The following is a 21,351-nucleotide window of genomic DNA, read 5'->3' on the forward strand; positions in this document are numbered from 1 at the left end:
TGTTGTGATGAACACCTCCCTCGAAGGACCCAAAATTGGGATAATGAGTGCTCAGGTTTATCCCAAACACCCCAGTACTAGTTACGTGGGGGCAGAAGCCGACGACTGGCCAACTCTCAAATTTTATAAACGGCCGTATAGAATGTAATAATTTAAATTGAAAAAGCTTTGCATAGCGCAAATGAACTCGTTTCACATTACAGGATCACATGAGCATGTTCATTCAAAAATTACATCTCTAGCACATTCCTCTGCCACAAGGCGGGAACCCTTCAGGACACTGTCATAATACATTTCGGGGCAGCGATGCTCCTCGCCCTCCGGCGAACCCTCCTTCACCAGCTTTACGGCGTCCAGCTTCACCCAGTGCACCTTCGCCCGAGCAAAACCCTGCGCGCACCCTCAATGCAGACAGATGCTACCTCTTGAGCATTGCGTTGGATTTCCTTGAAGAGGAAAGGATGATGCAGCAAAGTAGCGTAAGTATTTCCCTCAGTTTTTGATAACCAAGGTATCAATCCAGTAGGAGGGTACGCGCGAGTCCCTCGTACCTGCACAAAACAGATAACTCCTCGCAACCAACGCGATAAGGGGTTGTCAATCCCTTCACGGTCACTTACAAGAGTGAGATCTGGTAGATGTGATAAGATAATTTTTTTGGTATTTTTGTGATAAAGATGCAAAGTAAAGTAAAAAGGAAAGGAAATAACTAAGTATTGGAAGATTAATATGATGAAGATAGACCCGGGGGGGCATAGGTTTCACTAGTGGCTTCTCTCAAGAGCATAAGTATTTTATGGTGGGTGAACGAATTACTATTGAGCAATTGACAGAATTGAGCATAGTTATGAGAATATCTAGGTATGATCATGTATATAGGCATCACGTCCGAGACAAGTAGAGCGACTCCTGCCTGCATCTACTACCATTACTCCACTCATTGACCACTATCCAGCATGAATCTAGAGTATTCAGTTCATGAAAATAGAGTAACGCCTTAAGCTAGATGACATGATGTAGAGGGATAAATTCATGCAATATGATAAAAACCCCATCTTGTTATCCTTGATGGCAACAATACAATACGTGCCTTGCTGCCCCTACTGTCACTGGGAAAGGACACCACAAGATTGAACCCAAAGCTAAGTACTTCTCCCATTGCAAGAAAGATCAATCTAGTAGGCCAAATCAAACTGATAATTAGAAGAGACTTGCAAAGATAACCAATCGTACATAAAAGAATTCAGAGAAGATTCAAATATTGTTCATAGATAATCTTGATCATAAACCCACAATTCATCGGTCTCAACAAACACACCGCAAAAAGAAGATTACATCGAATAGATCTCCACAAGAGAGGGGGAGAACATTGTATTGAGATCCAAAAAGAGAGAAGAAGCCATCTAGCTAATAACTATGGACCCGAAGGTCTGAGGTAAACTACTCACACTTCATCGGAGTTGATGTAGAATCCCTTCGTGATGGATGCCTCCTCGGCGGAGCTCCGGAACAGGCCCCAAGATGGGATCTCGTGGATACAGGAAGTTACGGCGGTGGAATTAGGGTTTTGGCTCTGTATCTGATCGTTTGGGGGTACGTAGGTATATATAATAGGAAGGAGTACGTCGGTGGAGCAACAGGGGGGCACGAGGGTGGAGGGTGCGCATGGGGGGGGGGGGTAGGCGCGCCCCCTACCTCGTGGCCTCCTCCTTTATATCTTGGCATAGGGTCCAAGTCTCCTGGATCATGTTCGGTGAGAAAATTACATTCCCGAAGGTTTCATTCCGTTCGGACTCCATCTGATATTCCTTTTCTTCGAAACCCTAAAATAGGAAAAAAAAACAACAATTCTGGGCTGGGCCTCTGGTTAATAGGTTAGTCCCAAAAATAATATAAAAGTGGATAATAAATCCCAATAATGTCCAAAACAGTAGATAATATATCATGGAGGAATCAAAAATTATAGATACGTTGGAGACGTATCAAGCATCCCCAAGCTTAATTCCTGCTCATCCTCGAGTAGGTAAATGATAAAAAAGATAATTTTTGATGTGAAGTGCTACTTGGCACAATTTTAATGTAATTCTTCTTAATTGTGGTATGAATATTCAGATTCGAAAGATTCAAGATAAAAGTTTAATATTGACATAAAAATAATAATACTTCAAGCATACTAACAAAGCAATCATGTCTTCTCAAAATAACATGGACAAAGAAAGTTATCCCTACAAAATCATATAGTCTGGGTATGCTCGATCTTCACCACACAAAGTATTTAAATCATGCACAACCCCGATGACAAGCCAAGCAATTGTTTCATACTTTTGACATTCTCAAACTTTTTAATCTTCACGCAATACATGAGCATGTGCCATGGATATAGAACTAGATGTGGAATAGAATGGTGGATGTGGAGAATACAAAAAGCGAGAAGATAGTCTCACATCAACTAGGCGTATTAACGGGCTATGGAGATGCCCATCAATAGATATCAATGTGAGTGAGTAGGGATTGCCATGAAACGGGTGCACTAGAGTTATAAGTATATGAAAGCTCAACAAAAGAAACTAAGTGGGTGTGCATCCAACTTGCTTGCTCATGAAGATCTAGGGCAATTTGAGGAAGCCCATCATTGGAATATACAAGCCAAGTTCTATAATGAAAAATTCCCACTAGTATATGAAAGTGAAGAAATGAGAGACTCTCTACCATGAATATCATGGTGCTACTTTGAAGCACAAGTGTGGTAAAGGATAGTAACATTGTCCCTTCTCTCTTTTTCTCACATTTTTTTTATTTGGGCCTTTTCTCCTTTTTTTATATGGCCTCTTTTCTTTCCCTTTTTTCGTCCAGAGTCTCATCCCGACTTGTGGGGGAATCATAGTCTCCATCATCCTTTCCTCAATGGGACAATGCTCTAATAAAGATGATCATCACACTTTTATTTTCTTACAACTCGATACTTAGAACAAAACATGACTCTATATGAATGCCTCCGGTGGTGTACCGGGATATGCAATGAATCAAGAGTGACATGTATGAAAGAATTATGAATGGTGGCTTTGCCACAAATACGATGTCAACTACATGATCATGCTAAGCAATATGACAATGATGGAGTCTGTCATACTAAACGGAACGGTGGAAAGTTGGATGGAAATATGGTGGGTGTATGATACCGGCGAAAGGTGCGCGGTATTAGAGCGGCTAGAAATGGTGGAAGGAAGAAAAGTGCGTATAATCCATGGACTCAACATTAGTCATAAAGAACTCGTATACTTATTGGAAAAATCTACAAGTTATCAAAGCAAAGTATTACGCGCATGCTCCTAGGGGGATATATTGGTAGGAAAAGACCATTGCTCGTCCCCGACCGCCACTCATAAGGAAGACAATCAAAAAATAAATCATGCTCCGACTTCATCACATAATGGTTCACCATAAGTGCATGCTACGGGAATCACAAACTTTAACACAAGTATTTCTCAAATTCACAACTACTCAACTAGCACAACTTTAATATCACCATCTTCATATCTCAAAACAATTATCAAGCATCGAACTTCTCATAGCATTCAACACACTCATAAGAAAGTTTTTACTATTCTTGAATACCAAGCATATTAGGATTATTTAAGCAAATTACCATGCTATTTAAGACTCTAAAAATAATCTAAGTGAAGCATGAGAGATCAATAGTTTCTATAAAACAATTCCACCACCGTGCCCTGAAAAATATAAGTGAAGTACTAGAGCAAAACTATATAACTCAAATGATATAAGCGAAGCACATAGAGTATTCTAACAAATTCCAAATCATGTATGGCTCTCTAAAAGGTGTGTACAGCAAGGATGATTGTGGTAAACTAACAAATAAAGACTCAAATAATATAAGATGCTCCAAGCAAAACACATATCATGTGGTGAATAAAAATATAGCTCCAAGTAAAGTTACCGATAAAACCAGACGAAAGAGGGGATGCCTTCCGGGTCATCCCCAAGCTTTGGCTTTTAGGTGTCCTTAGATTATATTTGGGGTTCCATGGGCATCGCAAAGCTTAGGCTCTTGCCACTCCTTGTTCCATAATCCATCAAATCTGTACCCAAAACTTGAAAACTTCACAACACAAAACTTAAAACAGAAAACTCGTGTGCTCCGTTAGCGAAAGAAAACAAAAGACCACTTCAAGGTACTGTAATGAACTCATTATTTATTTATATTGGTGTTAAACCTACTGTATTCCAACTTCTCTATGGTTTATAAACTATTTTACTAGCCATAGATTCATCAAAATAAGCAAACAACACACGAAAAACAGAATCTGTCAAAAACAGAACAGTCTGTAGTAATCTGTAGCTAGCGCAAGATCTAGAACCCCAAAAATTCTAAAATAAAGTTCTGGACGTGAGGAATTTATCTATTAATCATCTACAAAAATAATTAACTAAATAGCACTTTCCAAATAAAAATTGCAGCAGTTCTCGTGAGCGCTAAAGTTTCTGTTTTTTACAGAAAGATTAACAAGACTTTCCCCAAGTCTTCCCAACGGTTCTACTTGGCACAAACACTAATTAAAAAAAAACACAACCAAAACAGAGGCTAGGTAAATTATTTATTGAATAACACTAAGGAAAAATAGTGGGTTGTCTCCCAACAAGCGCTTTTCTTTAAAGCCTTATAGCTAGGCATAATATTTCAATGATGCTCACATGAAAGACAAGAATTGAAGCACAAAGAGAGCATCATAAAACACGTGACAAACACATCTAAGTCTGACATACTTCCTATGCATAGGAATCTTATAGGCAAACAAATTATCAAGTCAAGCAAAACTTAGCATATGCAAGGAAGCGGAAAGAAACAATAGCAATCTCAACATAACGAGAGGTAATTTAGTAACATGAAAGTTTCTACCACCATATTTTCATCTCTCATAATAATTACATGTAGGATCATAAGCAAATTCAACAAAATAGCTATCACATAAAATATTTTCAACACGATCCACATGCATGCAAAGTTGACACTCTTCCAAAATAGTGGGATCTAAAGTTGACACTCTTCCAAACCCACTTTCAATAATATTGCAAACACTATTATCAATCTCATATTCATCATGGGGCTTAAATAAATTTTCAAGATCAAAAGAAGAATCACCCCAACCATGATCATTGCAACAAGTAGTAGACATAGCAAAACTAGCATCCCCAATCTTAGGGTTTTGCATAATATTAGCACAATTGACATCAAGAAAATTTATAGTAAAATCATTGCAGTCCTGCTTTTTATTCAAAGATCTATCGTCAATCACTCCATAAAGTACTTCATCACAATTTTCAGATTCACAAATTTCAAGCAAAACTTCATAAAGATAATCTAGTGCACAAAACTCACTAGCAATTGGTTCATCATAATTGGATCTCTTAAAAAGATTAGCAAGCAGATGAGGAACCATAGATCTTAGATTCTCTGTTTAGTAATAAATAAACAACTATTCCAACCATACGAGCAAACAAGAAACAGGCAAAAAGAGGCAAATAGAGAAAGAGAGGGAGGACGAAGAGAGAGAGGGCAAATAAAACGGCAAGGGTGAAGTGGGGGAGAGGAAAAAGAGAGGCAAATGGCAAATAATGTAATGCGGGAGATAAGGGTTGTGATGGGTACTTGGTATGTTGACTTTTGCGTAGGCTCCCCGGCAACGGCGCCAGAAATCTTCTTGCTACATCTTGAGCACTGCTTTGGATTTCCTTGAAGAGGAAAGGATGATGCAGCAAAGTAGCGTAAGTATTTCCCTCAGTTTTTGAGAACCAAGGTATCAATCCAGTAGGAGGCTACGCGTGAGTCCCTCGTACCTGCACAAGACAAATAACTCCTCGCAACCAACGCGATAAGGTATTGTCAATCCCTTCACGGTCACTTACGAGAGTGAGATCTGATAGATATGATAAGATAATATTTTTGATATTTTTGTGATAAATATGCAAAGTAAAATAAAAGCAAAGGAAATAACTAAGTATTGGAAGATTAATATGATGAAGATAGACCCGGGGGCCATAGGTTTCACTAGTGGCTTCTCTCAAGAGCATAAGTATTTTACGGTGGGTGAACGAATTACTGTTGAGCAATTGATAGAATTGAGCATAGTTATGAGAATATCTAGGTATGATCATGTATATAGGCATCACGTCCGAGACAAGTAGACCGACTCCTGCCTGCATCTACTACTATTACTCCACTCATCGACCGCTATCCAGCATGCATCTAGAGTATTAAGTTCATGAAAACAGAGTAACGCCTTAAGCTAGATGACATGATGTAGAGGGATAAATTCATGCAATATGATAAAAAAAAACCATCTTGTTATCCTCGATGGAAACAATACAATACGTGCCTTGCTGCCCCTACTGTCACTGGAAAAGGACACCGCAAGATTGAACCCAAAGCTAAGCACTTCTCCCATTGCAATAAAGATCAATCTAGTAGGCCAAACCAAACTGATAATTTGAAGAGACTTGCAAAGATAACTAATCATACATAAAAGAATTCAGAGAAGATTCAAATATTGTTCATAGATAATCTTGATCATAAACCCACAATTCATCGGTCTCAACAAACACACTGCAAAAATAAGATTACATCGAATAGATCTCCACAAGAGAGGGGGAGAACATTGTATTGAGATCCAAAAAGAGAGAAGAAGCCATCTAGCTAATAACTATGGACCTGAAGGTCTGAGGTAAACTACTCACACTTCATCGGAGAGGCTATGGTGTTGATGTAGAAGCCCTCCGTGACGGATGCCCTCTCCGGCGGAGCTCGGGAACAGGCCCCAGATGGGATCTCGTGGATACAGGAAGTTACGGCGGTGGAATTAGGGTTTTGGATCTGTATCTGATCGTTTGGGGGTACGTAGGTATATATAGGAGGAAGGAGTACGTCGGTGGAGCAACAGGGGGCCCACGAGGGTGGAGGGCACGCCTAGGGCGGTAGGCGCGCGCCCCTACCTCATGGCCTCCTCCTTTATCTCTTGATGTAGGGTCCAAGTCTCCTGGATCATGTTCGGTGAGAAAATTACGTTCCCGAAGGTTTCATTACGTTTGGACTCCGTTTGATATTCCTTTTCTTCGAAACCCTAAAATAGGCAAAAAAACAGCAATTCTGGGCTGGGCCTCCGGTTAATAGGTTAGTCCCAAAAAATAATATAAAAGTGGATAATCAAGCCCAATAATGTCCAAAACAGTAGATAATATAGCATGGAGCAATAAAAAAATTATAGATACGTTGGAGACGTATCGACGGACCACTTTATGACTTCAAGCCGTGGGCAGGCATCCACAAGCCGCCTCACCAAACCGAAGTAGCTGCTAGGCAGGGGATCGCCAGGCCACATCCGGACTATAAGACCCTTCATGGCCTGTTCGGCCGCCTTGTAAAGCTCGACCAGTTGCTTCAGCTAGTCGCTCAAGGGCATTGGGTGTTCGGTCCCATTATACTAAGACCAGAACAACTTTTCCGTTGAGCTCCCCTCCTCAGCTCAGTAAAACTCCGCAGCATCTAGTACACTGCGGGGAAGATCTGTGAGCACTCCTGGAGAGCTCCGAACATGCTTGCTTTGCATAATGAATGCCTTACCCGCTGCTATCTTCTTCACCGCATCAATCTCCTGGAGGGCCTTGTGGGCTTCAGCCTTGGCGCTCCATGCGCTTTTGAGCGCCTTCGCAAGCTCGGACTCTCGCGTCTTAGAGTCAAGCTCCAAGGACTCATGTTTTTTGGCGAGAGCCTCGAGCTCTTGCTGCACCTCGCCTACCCGGGCTTCTTGCTTATCCCGCTCAATGCGCTCCTTGGCCGCTTTGTCTTCGGCCTCGGACAGCGCCTTCGTCTGGGTTGCCACCTCGATTGTGGCCCCTGGCAAATTCATGATGATCCTATTACTTTACAACTGAATTTGTTTTTAATATATAGACAAGGTATTGCTTACCTTTGCTCTCCTCGAGCTGCCTCTTGGTAAGGCCGAGCTCTTCCTCAGACCGCTCAAGGTCCTGCTTCAGTGCAGCGACCTCCGCGGTACGTGTGGCAGTGGCCAGCAGTGAAGCCTGCATATGCACATAGACATATTCTGATTAGATTCCTCAGTCATTATTTGATCCTCTATTCGGCCTTTCTTCGCAAACGCCATACAGAGCATCAGGGGCTACTATCTATGCGGTAATATTTTCCTATATTTTGATTGCTTACCTGAAAGCCTGTTAGGAGGCTGGCACAAGCTTCAGTTAGTCCGTTTTTTGGCGGACTGAACTTTCTCGATCACCGCACTCATGATAGTGCGGTGCTCTTCGTCGATGGAAGCGTCGCAAAGCGCTTCTAGCAAGTTGTCCGGTGCCTCTGGATGGACAGAGGCCACCGGCGCGGGTGGCTTGCCCCTCTTAACGGGGATCGCCTGCCGGAGTCCGGAACCACCGAAGGTTTCGGTGCAGTGTTCGGCTGGGGGCTGAACTTGGAGCCCGTGGGAGTCTTGCTCCCTTGGCGCCCAGGGTCCGGAAGGTCGCCTCGAGGCGCCCGCAGGACTACCTCCCCTCGGCTTGGTGCCTTTTGAGACAGCACCTCGACGTTGTCCGTAGGGCAAGGGGTGGAGGTGGTCGAAAGTGAATTGTTATTCATATCCGACGAGTACAAAGAACCGTCCGACGAAGATACGTCGAGACGGGCTCGGGACGGACTGCATAATCATATTCGGCGTAAAGAGAAGCAGTGCAATAAAACATACCCTGAATTACTATGGTATCCGAATACTTACGACTTCGCCAGGGGCATGTCCCTGGGTAACCACTCGTCGCCGCTGTAGGCGGCCGTCGTGGAGCAGTCTGGAAGGAGGGTCCTTCCCTTCTTGGACCCTTTGGTCTCCCCAGTTGGGGCGGCCTTCCTTTTCTTGTCCCCCGGGCTGGGGGGGGGAACTTACCTCTTCCTCCTCCTCGTTTTCGTGGGAGGAGTGCGCTTCGGAGTTATCGGATGATGAGTCCGATATAACCTTGCACCGGAGACCCTTTTGGGTCCCCATGGCCTTCTTCTTGGCCTTCTTCACCGGCACCTCGTAAGGCGCCGGAACCAGCATCTTCGTTAGGAGAGCATCTGCAGGATCTTTAGGCAGGGGGGCTGGGCAATCGATCTGCTCCGCTAGCTCTACCCAGTCCTGTTAATGGCATGGAAGCTTAGATCCCGCACATGATTAAACTGGGGCAAATAAATATATTGTGAGATATAAAAACTTACCAGATTGGCATGGCGCTTTGCGCCGAGTCCGCGGTCCTCGGTAAGGGGAGGAGGTACCTCGGCGCCATTGAACAACACCTTCCAGACGTCCTTGTGCATCGTGTCGAAGAGCTCTCGCAGTGTCTGGTGCTTGGCCGGGTCAAACTCCCACAAATTGAATACCCATCGTTGACACGGGAGGATCTGGCGGAAGAGCATGACCTGGACCATGTTGACGAGCTTGATTTTCTTGCTCATCATGTTCTTGATGCAGGTCTGGAGTCCGGTCAGTTCTACCGGGGAACCCGAGGACAGGCCCTTCTCTTTCCAGGAAGTGAGCCGCGTGGGGATTCCGGATCGAAATTCGAGGGTCGCCGCCCAGTTGGTGTCGCGCGGCTCGGTGATGTAGAACCTCCCCGATTGCCACCCCTTTATGGTCTCCACATAGGAGCCTTTGAGCCAGGTGATGTTAGGCATTTTGCCCACCATGGCGCCTCCGCACTCTGCTTGCTGGACAACCACCACCTTCGCTTTTACATTGAAGGTCTTCAGCCACAAGCCGAAGTGGGGCCTGATGCGGAGGAAGGCCTCGCACACGACGATAAATTGCAGAGATGTTGAGGATGAAATTGGGGGCCAGATCATGAAATCCAGCCCGTAGTAGACCATGAGCCAGCGGACAGACGGGTGAAGGGGAAAACCCAGTCCGCGGACAAAGTGGGTAAGGAAAACTACCATCTCATGGGGTTCGGGCATAAGGATGATCTGCCCCGCATCTGGCAGCCGGTGCGCGATCTCCGCGGCCAGATATCCAGCTTCACGTAGCTTTGTGATGTTCTCCTCCGTGACGGAGGAGACCGTCCACTTGCCTCCCGATCTGGACATGCTTGGAGTGGTTTAAGGAGAAAGACGCAAACTTGGGCGCTGGAGTTCGAGTGTGCGAGAATGTGACGCCCCGAGACCGATGCTCGAGAAGACTTCCATATGTTCCGGGTTTCACCATGTGTTTCATTTGTGCCTGCCCTTTTATTTTGCATTGCATCATGTCATCAAGCCATCATGCCATTAATCTTTGCACCTCAACTCACTAAATAAATTGCATGGATCTTCGGTCCATTTAAATCAAGGGAACTCACATGGTGGTTTCTCTTTATAACCAATCCTCCCGATAGTAGGGAGCTATATTCAATATTTCTTTAATTTGATATTCACCATAACACACGTGCACAAATAATCCTCATGCCTATTTCCACTTCGAGTTTGACCTTTAAATCTTGTCCACAAGTCTGTATCTCTTTTATTGAGGTTCCTCTAAAACCAAACATTTTTGGAGCCTTCCAAACCCCCTTACTTTTGAACCCATTTGAAATATTTTGAATGAGTTTGAATCCAAACTTCATTCACATGCGTTTTTCCATTTTTCTTGGGTCAAGCTCAATTTTGTGAGTCCAGGAAAAATAATCCATGTGCCCAGATTCTTTGTTCTTCCATTTTCTTCTCTCCTTTTTTTCTTTCTTTCCACTCTTTCCTTTCTTTCTTCTGTTAATGAGAAGAGATAGAGGGAGAGAGAGCCCATCCCAGCCAGGCCGGCCCAATTGCCCTAAGGCCCAGCCGCTGGCCTCCTCTTACCTAGCCCGATCCCACTTCTCTCCCTCAGTCCCTCCTCCAGCGCCGCCACCCCGTTCCCGATCCCCACTCGCTCCCCACATCTCTCTCGATCCCCCTCGTCCTCCTCCCGATCACGCCGCCAGGGGAAGCCTCGGCTCCATCCCAATCCTCCTCCACCCCGCGCCCGATCCCGCTCTTCCTTGCGCCCTCCGGCAAGCTCGCCCGCCCGCGCCCTCTTCTCTTGCCGAAGCCGCCGTGACCCCGCCGTCGTCGCACCCTTCTGCCGCTGCTCTGCTGCTGCCCCTCCATGTCGCCCGCTCCTCTGCTCGAGGGCCTCCCTGTTCGATGTGTCGTCGCGAGCTCCTTCTGCTCCCACTGTTCCTTGTCTCCATCGTCTGCATCGCCTCCACCGCTCCTCCGCACCACCAGGAACCACCGCGCCGCTCTGGCGATCCAGCCCGCCGGCGACCTCGACCCTTCCAGGGTCTCCCTGGCCTCTCGACCCACCGCTACAGTGGTCCGGCGCCCCAGGCTCGTCAGCGCCCGTGCCTCCTCCTCCCTCCGTTCGGCCTGCACCACCGGCCATCTTCTCCTTCTGCCTCAGCAGCCCCTTCACGGCCAACTCCTACGAGACCTCCACCTCCTTGCTGCCCGATGGGGCTTGTTTTTCCCCTCTTGTGGCCGCCAAGAACCGGCAACCAGGGATGTCAAGGACGCCTTCGTAGTTTCTTTCGCCAAGTGCCGACGCCCGCAGATTTTGGGACACGCCAAGTCCCACTTAAAGATGTTCCACTTCATTCGATGTGGATTTCGACAAGTATCACGATGCTCGGATCCCTCAGATACGTCAAGTTTGACTACACTACGGGACGAAGAAAGCCAAGTACCTCTCCGAAAACGAACGTGTACCACTATGTCCGGAGGCATCGGATCCGTCAAGTCCGAAGACCCAAGTACCATGGCGCCAAGTACCAGGACGACGAGGACCGCCAAGTTCGTTTTCCGCCGTCTCCGAAATCGTCAAGTCCCGCTATGAGATGTGCAACTACTTCCACTTTGAAACGAGAACAACTACTTTCATTACCACCGTCCTGAGAACGTCTACTTCCTCTACTTTGCACCGAACCGTCCTCGTTTGCACGCTTCGAAGGTATAACCGCCAAGACGATAACCCGTGAAACGAATGCATGTTGTTTGATGTATGAGATGCACCCTTGTTCTCCTCGAGTCCGAAACTGTCGATGCACATTGCCCCTCTTTCGCCTTGTCACCGACATGTGGGAACCCGGTAGTCGGGAGCACCCCACCATCTTGCTCAACTCGCTCACATCGCTTTTCCTTTTTCACCGGCATATCCATGAGCTACCGGAACCGATATGTTGCATGGCATCATTTTCGGGTTCGTTGTCGTGGCACCCGTTTCGTTTCCGCCATGGTGACAAATGCTTCTTAATATGCTCTTGTTAACATTTTCTTAAAATTGCATAAACTTGAACATGACATCCGCATCATGATAACAACATTTAATATGTTTAAAAATTGTTGTTGCATTAAATTGCTAATGCACATGAGGAGTTTCCAGAATTGTTGTTCGTTGCTTCCGGCCTCTTTTAACCATGACTAGATAGGTAGTTTTCTTTTGATTCACCGCTTGCCATGCTAACAACATTTAATCTTGTTGGGTACATAAACAAGAGAGAACTAAATAAGTCATGTTGTTTTTTCTCAATATGCAACTCGTTGCATATCGAGCTCCACTTAACTTGTAGTGTTGTTTGTGCATTTTGCCATGCCATGTATCATTAAATCGGACATACATCATACTTGGTTGTGCATCATGCCATGTCCATGTGTGGTTTGTTTACTTTGTTGTTTGCTTATTTCCGGTGATGCTTCTTCGGCTTAGTTCCGTTAACGTTGCGTTTGTGAGGATCCGTTCGTCTACGTCCGTTTGTCTTCTTCATGGACTCGTTCTTCTTCCTTGCGGGATTTCAGGCAAGATGATCATACCCTCGAAATCACTTCTATCTTTGCTTGCTTAGTTGCTCGCTCTTTTGCTATGCCTATGCTGCGATACCTACCCCTTGCTTATCATGCCTCCTATATTGTTGAACCAAGCCTCTAACCCACCTTGTCCTAGCAAACCGTTGTTTGGCTATGTTACCGCTTTGCTCAGCCCCTCTTATAGCGTTATTAGTTTCAGGTGAAGATTGAAGTTTGTTCCTTGTTGGAACATGGAGATCGTTCCTTGTTGGAACATGTTTACTTGTTGGGATATCACAATATATCTTACTTAATTAATGCATCTATATACTTGGTAAAGGGTGGAAGGCTCGGCCTTATGCCTGGTGTTTTGTTCCACTCTTGCCGCCCTAGTTTCCGTCATATCGGTGTTATATTCCCGGATTTTGCGTTCCTCACGCGGTTGGGTAGTAATGGGAACCCCTTGACAGTTCGCCTTAAGTAAAGCTCCTCCAGCAATGCCCAACCTTGGTTTTACCATTTGCCTCACCACCACCTATTTTTCCCTTGGGAGTCGCTCTCTCGAGGGTCATCTTTATTTTAACCCCCCCCGGGCCAGTGCTTGTCTAAGTGTTGGTCCGAAATGGGTAGCCTGCGGGGCCACCTCGGGGAAACTTGAGGGCTGGTTTTACTCGTAGCTTGACCTATCCGGAGTTGCCCTGAGAACGAGATATGTGCAGCTCCCATCAGGATGTCGGCGCATCGGGCGGTGTTGCTGGTTTAGTTTTACCCTGTCGAAATGTCTTGTTGTACCGGGATACCGAGTCTGATCGGAATGTCTCGGGAGGAGGTCTATTCCTTCGTTGACCGTGAGAGATTGTCATGGGCTAAGTTGGGACACCCTGCAGGGATTTGAACTTTCGAAAGCCGTGCCCACGGTTATGGGCAGATGGGAATTCGTTAACGTCCGGTTGTAGAAAACCTGAAGTCGACCTTAACTAAAATGAATCAACCGCGTGTGTAACCGTGATGGTCTCTTTCCGGCGGAGTCCGGTAAGTGAACACGGTGTTGGAGTTATGCTTGACGTAGCTTGTTCTAGGATCACTTCTTGATCATAGTTTCTCGACCGTGCTTTGCCTTCTCTTCTCGCTCTCATTTGCGTATGTTAGCCACCATATATGCTAGTCGCTTTCTGCAGCTCCACCTCATACCTGTTACCTTACCCATAAGCTTAAATAGTCTTGATCGCGAGGGTGCGAGATTGCTGAGTCCCCGGGGCTCACAGGTACTTCCAAAACCAGTTTGCAGGTGCCGATGAGACCGAGCAGTTGACGCAACCAAGCTCAGGAGGAGCTCGACGGAGATCTTGTCCTTTGTGTTGTTTCGTTCTAGTTGGTCAGTAGTGGAGCCCAGTTGGGGTCGATCGGGGACCTTTGTCGCATTTGGGGTTCTTCTTTTATTTTGGCTCCGTAGTCGGGCCTTGATTGTATTTGGATGATGTAATGCTTTACTCATGTATTGTGTGAAGTGGCGATTGTAAGCCAACTATGTATCTTTTCCCCTATTGTATTATATGGGTTGTTTGCGAAGATTACCTCACTTGCGACATTGCTTTCAATGCGGTTATGCCTCTAAGTCGTGCTTCGACACGTGGGAGATATAGCCGCATCGAGGGCGTTACAAGTTGGTAATCAGAGCCTTCCCCGACCTTAGGAGCCCCATTGCTTGATCGTTTTTAGCAGCCGAGTTGTGTCCAGAAAAATGTTTTGAGTCATTTAGGAATTATATATCGGAGAGTTTAGGAATTCTTTTACTTCCCAGACTCCTCATTGCTCTAGTAAGGCATCCTGACGTAGAGTTTTGACTCTTCTCTTCTCAAATTTCACTAAAAAAAATTTAGGATCATGCGGGTATCTTGGAATCATTCCGATGGTTTTATGATGAGAACATTTTCTTGGTGCCTCCTGTCAGGGGTTTTGTGGAAGTGTCCCGGGGAGTTGAGCTCTAAGGTGTTGTCGTCATAATTTTATCGTTGCACTTCTGGAATACCTGAGTTTAGTACGCCGACATCGAAAATCTCTTTTATGCAGTTCGTTGGTGAGATAACCTCGACACCACCCAGTACTGGGACGGGAGTTCGGGAGTATTGCCATAACTTGTATAACGGATGCTTTTTGAAGGTTGAGGTAGATGATTTCCGAAGGTTTCTTGGTTATGTGTTGAAGGATGGATACAGCTGGATGTAGGATTTGCTAGTTTGGGTGAGATATTATGCTTCCCCTATATCCCCAACACCTGATTACATAACCGGAAAGGTTCGGGAGCTTCATAGGTGGGAATCAAGTAGCTCTTAGGATATCTTTCTGAGAGATGTCTGATATGAAATTGGGGTTCGACGTCTAGTGGTCCGCCTATTCACGGTCGGTTTTACAGTGGTCTCGTTGTGTCTTAAAGAGTCCTTGGCTATGCCGACTCGGGGACGCTTCGTATGTCATGTGCACTGCCTTGTACATGATGGTGCTGTGCGATCGAGCCCGTGTAGGCCCCACCACGAAAACTTCGGACGAAATCTCTATCATATGTTTGTTCCGGCTTATTCCGCAAGCCAATCCTTTGTTTTGTTTTGAGTTGTGGTATTCGAGTTGCTTCAATGTCAAATGTTGATTCCATACCTGTTCCTAAGCGGTGTTCTCATACTCCGATGTGAATACTAATCCTTCTCTATCATCGAGTCTGTCATGTCAATTCTTTTCAACCAGTGTGTCTCTCTTCAAGTGGATCCAATCACTTCAACATTCGTAAGATCAATTATCAGTTCTTCTCAACGGTGTTTGTTTCATCCGTCTCCAAGTTGCCTTTGTTTTTCCCGCCCACCCACCCTTTTTCCTCAAGGACTCAGATTTCTTTATCAAGTATCCATTTTATTATGGAAGCCTCTCCATTCTTTTTCCTTCAGGTTCTTATCCGGTGATTCTCATGAAGATACTAACGGAGCTTCTAGTTTATCATTCTTCGTTTCTTTTATCGTCCCCGGTGGTTTCAAGTAAAGCTTTGGTGATCTTACCCTTTCCTCATTTCAATGCCTTCTCATACCGGTGCACCTCATAATAATTCACTTCTCACTATTCATTTGTCCCGGAGTGCTTAAATATCTCAGAAGGCTCGTCTTTTCATTCAAGATTAGTTCAACCTATTTCGAGGATGTTATCTCATTCAAGTCATTTAATTCAACCGGTGCAATCTCTCTTTTAAATCGTTCAACGGTGTTTATTTTGAGTGGGCCCTAACCCACAGGTCTTTTCCCAGGATCTTACCTGACTCTTCCAATCTTCCCGGAGCTATCCTCAAATTGCTTTTCGAAGTTTGACGTAAGAATGAATTGTCATCAGTCAAATCTCTTTCTCCAAGATCTTCCAATTCTTTTCATCGTTGGCTCAACCTTTCCATTCTTCATTCCGGTGTGCCTCAATAATTCATGGTGTTGTTTCTCATCATCATTCTCGGATTGTGAAGACCGAAGAAGAGTTTCTCTTTAATCTTGCTTCATTCTCTTCAACATTCATCGTGCTAGCTTGTTGCCATCCTCTCATAATTATTTTTGATTGTGAGAATCTTTTTTTCACCCATCAGGATATATTCAAGAGTATTCTCAGTTTGATTATCCGGAGTCCATCATTTCAGTTTTTTTCATTCTCAGCTTTCAGCTCTCTTTCTCTAAATTTTACCCGTGCATCGATCAAATATCCTCTAATCAGTGCATGATCTCTTCGTTCTCTCATATATAATTTCTCTCAAGCATCTTCATTCATTTGCTATTTTTTCCCGGTGTTTCCTTATCTTCTCTTCGTTCATTTTCATTTCTTACGGTGGTTCTTCCAGGTTTCTCTTCCTTATCAATTTATTCGTTGTCAATCCTACCGGTGGTTCAAAGAAGACCTTCCCAAGTTGGCGCTATATCTCTCTTAATCCTTGCTACGAGAATAAGTAGTGTGCCAAATCCGTTGATTGTCATCAATTTAATTGGTGAAGGATACGCTTAATGTAATTCTTATTCTTGTTTTCATCCAAGTGATTAATTCCTTATTCCGGAGGTTCATCTTATCACATTCTTGGTTCGAAATGCTTTATTTTTTTCTTTTCCCGGAGTCCCAAGCTCTCGCAATTATATCACCACGGAGATTCATCTAAATCATTGCAAGGCTTCAACCTTATTCTTTTCATCCTCCATTTCGATTGATCATTTCTTTTATTTCTGGAGTTCTCATGAAAGTTCTACATGATGGTTCATCAAGGATTTATATTCCTTCTCGAAGTGTCCATTGAGATTCTTTTCAAAGAAGCTCAAGTTTTCTTCATCTTGCTATCCGGAGTACAATTTCTTTCTACCGTATCTTTGGAGGTGGTTTCACATCATTCTTCATAATTTGAGTTCATGTTTCATGATTCACATATTATTAAGAATGAGGTATTTTAAATCCATCAATCTCGTCATTGGAGTTACCTTTGGTTATATTTCACCTAAAGCTTTCCCTAAGGATTGTTGCTATCTATGGTGCTTATAAATGTCCCAAGTTCTTCATTTATCCTCCCGGTGAAATAGCGTTCCCGTCTCCTTGTTCATTCCAATTCTTTCCCCATGAGTGGCAGGTTGTCACCTCATATTTTGAGCTGAATTCCATAAGACCATATCAAGCTTATTCTTTTCGTTGTTGTGTTTCCAACAACTCCATTCGACCCTTCTCCTAAGGATGCCTTCTCAAGCTCTTTTGTGGCAGAAGTTGGCATTTTCTTCTCCATTCTCCTATCTCAATTATCTATCTTCTATTCTTTTGTTCCGGAGGCATTGTGGTGTTGCTCTCTGCAACCCATCTTCTTGTTTTGTCAGGATCGTGTTCTTTTCGTCCTTATCCTTTTAACCGGAGTGTCGTGCCTGCTTTTCGAATTTTTCCCATTCTGTCAAGTTTTGCCTCCCTTCTCAGACGGAGTGCTGCTCAAATTATATCATTCTTAATCCTTCTCTATCTTGTTTTAACCGGAGTGTTTTTCAATATATATCTTCCCTTCAACCTCAAGGTTTTTTTTTCGCAATGTTCTTTGTCCCTCTTCTCTAACGGAGTGTTTTTCAACTCTGTTCTTCCTCGTTGTTTTATTTCTTCCAATTTGTTCAACCTCTCAAGGTTCTGTGGTTTCACTCATTCGTCAAAGAAGCAACTTAGTTTTACCTCTTCTCTTTCCCTTCCGTTTTCCCCTCCGGTGCCATTCTAGATCTCGGGACGAGATCCTCTCGTAGTGGTGGAGTGTTGTGACGCCCCGAGACCGATGCTCGAGAAGACTTCCATATGTTCCGGGTTTCGCCGTGTGTTTCATTTGTGCCTGCCCTTTTATTTGTGCATTGCATCATGTCATCATGCCATCATGCCATTAATCTTTGCACCTCAACTCACTAAATAAATTGCATGGATCTTCGGTCCATTTAAATCAAGGGAACTCACATGGTGGTTTCTCTTTATAACCTATCCTCCCGATAGTAGGGAGCTATATTCAATATTTCTTTAATTTGATATTCACCATAACACACGTGCACAAATAATCCTCATGCCTATTTCCACTTCGAGTTTGACCTTTAAATCTTGTCCACAAGTCTGTATCTCTTTTATCGAGGTTCCTCTAAAACCGAACATTTTTGGGGCCTTCCAAACCCCCTTACTTTTGAACCCATTTGAAATATTTTGAATGAGTTTGAATCCAAACTTCATTCACATGCGTTTTTCCATTTTTCTTGGGTCAAGCTCAATTTTGTGAGTCCAGGAAAAATAATCCCTTTGCCCAGATTCTTTGTTCTTCCATTTTCTTCTCTCCTTTTTTTCTTTCTTTCCACTCTTTCCTTTCTTTCTTCTGTTAATGAGAAGAGATAGAGGGAGAGAGAGCCCATCCCAGACAGGCCGGCCCAATTGCTCTAAGGCCCAGCCGCTGGCCTCCTATTAACCTAGCCCGATCTCACTTCTCTCCCTCGGTCCCAGGGGAAGCCTCGGCTCCATCCCAATCCTCCTCCACCCCGTGCCCGATCCCGCTCTTCCTTGCGCCCTCCGGCGAGCTCGCCCGCCCGCGCCTTCTTCTGTTCCCGTAGCCGCCGTGACCCCGCCGTCGTCGCGCCCTTCTGCCGCTGCTCTGCTGCCGCCCCTCCATGTCGACCGCTCCTCTGCTCGAGGGCCTCCACGTTCGATGTGTCGTCGCAAGCTCCTTCTGCTCCCACTGTTCCCTGTCTCCATCGTCTGCATCGCGTCCACGGCTCCTCCGCACCACCAGGAACCGCCGCGCCGCTCCGGCGATCCAGCCCACCGGCGACCTCGACCCTTCCAGGGTCTCCCTGGCCTCTCGACCCACCGCTACAGTGGTCCGGCGCCCCAGGCTCGTCAGCGCCCGTGCCTCCTCCTCCCTCCGTTCGGCCTGCACCACCGGCCATCTTCTCCTGCTGCCTCAGCAGCCCCTTCACGGCCAACTCCTACGAGAACTCCACCTCCTTGCTGCTCGATGGGGCTTGTTTTTCCCCTCTTGTGGCCGCCAAGAACCAGCAACCAGGGATGTCAAGGATGCCTTCGTAGTTTCTTTCGCCAAGTGCCGACGCCCGCAGATTTTGGGACACGCCAGGTCCTACTTAAAGATGTTCCACTTCATTCGATGTGGATTTTGACAAGTATCACGATGCTCGGATCCATCAGATACGTCAAGTTTGACTACACTACGGGACGAAGAAAGCCAAGTACCTCTTCGAAAACGAACGTGTACCACTATGTCCGGAGGCATCGGATCCGTCAAGTCCGAAGACCCAAGTACCATGACGCCAAGTACCAGGACGACGAGGACCGCCAAGTTCGTCTTCCGCCGTCTCCGAAATTGTCAAGTACCGCTATGAGATGTGCAACTACTTCCACTACGAAACGAGAATAACTACTTCCATTACCGCCGTCCCGAGAACGTCTACTTCCTCTACTTTGCACCGAACCATCCTCGTTTGCACGCTTCGAAGGTATAACCGCCGAGACGATGACCCGCGAAACGAATGCATGCTGTGTGATGTATGAGATGCACCCTTGTTCTCCTCGAGTCCGAAACTGTCGGTGCACATTGCCCCTCTTTCGCCTTGTCACCGACATGTGGGAACCCGGTAGGCGGGAGCACGCCACCATCTTGCTCAACTCGCTCATGTCGCTTTTCCTTTTTCACCGGCATATCCATGAGCTACCGGAACCGATATGTTGCGTGGCATCATTTTCGGGTTCGTTGTTGTGGTACCCCTTTCGTTTCCACCATGGTGACAAATGCTTCTTAATATGCTCTTGTTAACATTTTCTTAAAATTGCATAAACTTGAACATGACATCCGCATCATGATAACAACATTTAATATGTTTAAAATTTGTTGTTGCATTAAATTGCTAATGCACATGAGGAGTTTCTGGAATTGTTGTTCGTTGCTTCCGGCCTCTTTTAACCTTAACTAGATAGGTAGTTTTCTTTTGCTTCACCTCTTTCCATGCAAACAACATTTAATCTTGTTGGGTACATAAACGAGAGAGAACTAAATAAGTCATATGGTTTTTCGTTAATATGCAACTCGTTGCATATTGAGCTCCACTTAACTTGTAGTGTTGTTTGTGCATTTTGCCATGCCATGTATCATTAAATCGGACATACATCATACTTGGTTGTGCATCATGCCATGTCCATGTGTGGTTTGTTTACTTTGTTGTTTTCTTCTTTCCGGTGATGCTTCTTCGGCTTAGTTCCGTTAACGTTGCGTTTGTGAGGATCCGTTCTTCTACGTCCGTTTTTCTTCTTCATGGACTCGTTCTTCTTCCTTGCGGGATTTCAGGCAAGATGATCATACCCTCGAAATCACTTCTATCTTTGGTTGCTTAGTTGCTCGCTCTTTTGCTATGCCTATGCTGCGATACCTACCCCTTGCTTATCATGCCTCCTATATTGTTGAACCAAGCCTCTAACCCACCTTGTCCTAGCAAACCGTTGTTTGGCTATGTTACCGCTTTGCTCAGCCCCTCTTATAGCGTTATTAGTTTCAGGTGAAGATTGAAGTTTGTTCCTTGTTGGAACATGGAGATCGTTCCTTGTTGGAACATGTTTACTTGTTGGGATATCACGATATATCTTACTTAATTAATGCATCTATATACTTGGTAAAGGGTGGAAGGCTCGGCCTTATGCCTGGTGTTTTGTTCCACTCTTGCCGCCCTAGTTTCCGTCATATCGGTGTTATGTTCCCGGATTTTGCGTTCCTCACGCGGTTGGGTAATAATGGTAACCCCTTGACAGTTCGCCTTAAGTAAAGCTCCTCCAGCAATGCCCAACCTTGGTTTTACCATTTGCCTCACCACCACCTATTTTTCCCATGGGAGTCGCTCTCTCAAGGGTCATCTTTATTTTAATCCCCCCGGGCCAGTGCTTGTCTAAGTGTTGGTCTGAAATGGGCAGCTTGCGGGGCCACCTCGGGGAAACTTGAGGGCTGGTTTTACTCG

The 21,351-nt window shown here is 45.2% G+C and overlaps 2 pseudogenes across 1 annotated transcript in view; both read left to right on the plus strand.

The window, feature by feature from the left end:
• The window catches only part of LOC147975817 (uncharacterized), a 64,029-nt pseudogene extending 50,907 nt beyond the window's left edge, over nucleotides 1–13,122 (plus strand). Inside the window, exons 2-3 of the transcript XR_015602262.1 lie at nucleotides 10,801–12,005; nucleotides 12,762–13,122. The product of XR_015602262.1 is annotated as an uncharacterized LOC147975817 (transcript). The remainder of the gene's footprint in view (nucleotides 1–10,800; nucleotides 12,006–12,761) is intronic.
• LOC147975818 (uncharacterized) lies at nucleotides 12,131–20,120 on the plus strand (annotated as a pseudogene).
• Nucleotides 20,121–21,351: the final 1,231 nt, after the last annotated feature.

The sequence above is a fragment of the Triticum urartu genome, chromosome 4A (genome assembly GCF_056163025.1).
Source record: "Triticum urartu cultivar PI428250 chromosome 4A, HENAU_Tu73, whole genome shotgun sequence".
Lineage (NCBI taxonomy): Eukaryota > Viridiplantae > Streptophyta > Magnoliopsida > Poales > Poaceae > Triticum > Triticum urartu.